Genomic DNA, 2,718 nt, shown 5'->3' with positions numbered 1-2,718 from the left:
CTCTTTCCTATGGCTTAATTATCAAATTATTTTAAATTGTTTAATTAGATTCTCAAAATTTTAAAAAGTTTAATTTCTTCCTTAAATTCTTAAAAATAAATTAATTTAGTTTTAAGATTTTTAAAAAATTTAATTTAATCTTTAAGATTTTAAAAATAAACAAAACAACATATTTCTTGTTTTACCTTTTTTTTCTCTTTCTCCTCCCATCGCAAACCACCACCCCTTGGCTCCAAAATTGTAGCCCCAGTCAAAACCAAGATCTTTGTGTCATTCTCTATGATGTCAACCACTGCATCTCTGTAAAGGTCAATGTCTTTGTCACTATCGATCTTGGGAGTGACCACAACAATGACACACCCTTATTATGCTAGCCTTATTCGCTCTCTATCCTTGTCCCTATCACAGGGTTCATAATGTTGATTCTAGTAGTATAAATCTAGGTTAGTGTCGTTGATTTTGCGTTGAACGTGACTTTTCTTTGTATTTTTCAATCCGTTGTGTTCCACAATTCATGATAATAGTATTCGTTAGAATCTATTTCATCCATCCTTATTTTGGAATTATTTTTTTGTACAATTTTATTAAATTTTGTTACTATAATTGTGAGGTTTTAATTGTCCGTTGGATCTAAAACTGTGACCATAATTTTGGAGGGTTTTGGATTTTGAGGGTTTCAAAAGAAGAACAAAGAGATGAAAGGGGTGATGAAGAAGGAATGGTTAATGGAGAAAGTGAGAGACAAAAAGAAGATTTGAGTGATGAAGTGTGGCAACATTGTCAGGCATGGTGGAGAGAACGGTCGTTAGTGAGAAAAAAAAGGAAAATATTAGAGGTCATCAAGGATAGATTAAGAAGAAGAGGTAAAAAAGCAAACAATAAAAAATAATAAAGTAAAAAAAATCACTAACATTTTAGTCCAAAATACTATGGGCTAACATGAAACATCCCCTACACATGTGGATTTGTCATGTTAGCAACGACATGCCACGTACAATGTTAACAAAAATGAAAATACTTGATAATTGAATTAATTTATCACAACATTTGTATTTTTGTAGACTAAATTGATCATTTTCAAAGTATGAGGACTAAATTGTCACCAAATGCAAAGTACATGAATCAAAGTGACTATTTATTCATATATTTATTGTATGGAAAAAATATTAAATAATATATTTTTTAATTTGTTTATTAAATTTTTTATTTGTTTTTGTTATATAAACTTGTTATTTATTGATTTCAGCTAGTTTCTAATTTTTTTTACTAACTGAAAAGTTGTTTAACTCTTTGGTAAATGAGTTTTTTTTTGTAGTTTTTAGCATTTTTTTAAAGGCTACTTGAAGTAACATTATTTAAAAGCTAACTTCTAGCTTCCAATTTTTTTAATATTTATTCTCTTTTTGTCCTCAAGCATTTACTAGATTTTCTTTTTGATCTTTTATATTTAAGGTAAAATTTCATTATTTTTATCCTTTGTGTAATTTTACATTTTTCAGCTACTTCAAAAAGATGGTTTTTACCAAACACTCATGATATAATAAGATAATTTTTCATTTTTCAACCAATTCTCATCCAATGTTATGAAACCCGGTCCAATCATTGACCTGGGCGAGGTAGTGGGTTAGTGGATCAATGATGTAACTAGTGGGTCAATAATTGACTCAGTTTGACCCAGTATATATTAAAAAATTCAAAATCATATATATATTTATTATATATAAGTATAACTAACATTATTTGACTAAGAAAAATTCATTCATACTCCAAAATTTAAAATAAAAATTGTAAAATAAAATCAGCATTTCACACTGACTTTAATCCAAGGTCAACCAAATTATCAAAATTACCATGAGCAACACACCAGCCAACAAAAATAGAACCATCAATGGCATACATTAACTACACTGCAGATTAGCAATGGAAAAAAAATGAGATTAAGTAACAAGAGAATCAAACTTAGCAACTGAAAAACAAAACTATGAAGAAGCAAAAAAGTTCAATTGTGAGTCACTAATTTGACGAATTCAGTTCCTCAAAAAATCCTCGTCTCTCTCTAACATAAGTTGATAAAACACACCTAATTCCACTTCCCAATACAATTTTGGCCAATGCATCACCATAAACACAGTTATAACACCGCCTAATTAAGTGACTAGCCTTCAAAACAAGTTACCCAGCTTCAGTGACTCATTTCACAATAAATTTGTTCTTCAATTGAGAGAAGCATCAGTTCTTCAGTGACTCATTTTCACGGTAAATTTGTTCATATCGAAAAGATAGACACATAACAATATATAAAAAACACAGTAATCACAAAACCTTTGGGTGCCTTATGCACATCACGTCAGGGTAAAAAAACTCACCAGAAATGGGACCCAGGTGCAACAGCAATGATGAACTTGCGGTACAATGACACAAAGAGCTTCATGGGACGGTTGAAGAGAAAGGAAGAGGCAAAGAGCATGGTGGTCGTTATGAAGAGAAGGCTTTCAAGTCTCGACCCTTCACGACTAACGATGAGGGTGAAGAGAAAATGACGTCGTTTTGGAGATTTATTTTTTTAGGGTTGCTCCAAAACGATGCCATTTTGGAGCCTTTTTTAAGTGGAAAACCCAATTTGGGTTTCGAAAACCAACTGGGTCACCTGGTTTACACAAAATCGGTCAGGTTTGACTGGGCCATCTCTCGCCAGATGCATGGCTGGTTCAATAACCA

Source organism: Glycine soja, chromosome 17, assembly GCF_004193775.1.
Source record: "Glycine soja cultivar W05 chromosome 17, ASM419377v2, whole genome shotgun sequence".
NCBI lineage: Eukaryota > Viridiplantae > Streptophyta > Magnoliopsida > Fabales > Fabaceae > Glycine > Glycine soja.
The sequence above is the reverse complement of the archived record's forward strand: the minus strand, read 5'-3'. Positions refer to the sequence as shown.